At 47.5% G+C, this 575-nt stretch overlaps 1 protein-coding gene across 1 annotated transcript in view; it reads left to right on the forward strand.

Annotated features, from left to right (window-relative positions):
- LOC108799738 (protein CLEC16A-like) overlaps window positions 1-575 on the forward strand; it is a gene marked incomplete at its 3' end in the record, with an annotated part of 284,697 nt that overhangs the window by 75,693 nt on the left and 208,429 nt on the right. The gene's annotated exons all lie outside the window — the stretch shown is intronic.

Consider the following 575-nt stretch of genomic DNA (forward strand, 5'->3'; position numbering starts at 1 on the left):
CACTCCTGTCACTCCATGCAACCTTAACTTAGTATTTCTGCCCTTCAAAAGCCACCTTTTGAACATTTCAGAGATATTCATCTGACCCTACTCCCTTACAAGATTGTAAAGAGGCTTTTCTGGCTATCCACTAGGATAGAGTTGTACTTAGGCTTCCTAAGGTGGTCAATGCCACCTACCTTACACAGAACATTGTTTTACCATCCTTCCGTCCTTTCCCTAAACATCCTAAAGAAGTTTCTCTCCACTGTTTGGATGTGGTTCCAGCTGTTCTAATTCACCAATTTTATCAAGTCTGACTTCTCCGTTTTTCCTAAGGGTCCTCTCATATAGGGCAACTAGCTTTTTGCTCCACTATCGCCAGGTGGATTTGGGGAATTATCACTCAGGCCTACGAGTGGAAGGGTAAAGTTCCCCCATTCCAGTAAAGGCTCAGTCTACTAGGAGTGTTTGTACTTCTTGGTCTTTCCAGCATCAGGTTTGTACTTCGGTTGTACTGCTGACTACAGAGCCGACACAGGCTGGGAGGGTGTGTGTATGCGGGGGGGGGGGGGGGTTTAGGGCGGCCCGGGGGC

This window comes from Nanorana parkeri, unplaced genomic scaffold (genome assembly GCF_000935625.1).
Source record: "Nanorana parkeri isolate BGI_ZX_2015 unplaced genomic scaffold, ASM93562v1 scaffold1797, whole genome shotgun sequence".
In the NCBI taxonomy this organism is placed as follows: domain Eukaryota; kingdom Metazoa; phylum Chordata; class Amphibia; order Anura; family Dicroglossidae; genus Nanorana; species Nanorana parkeri.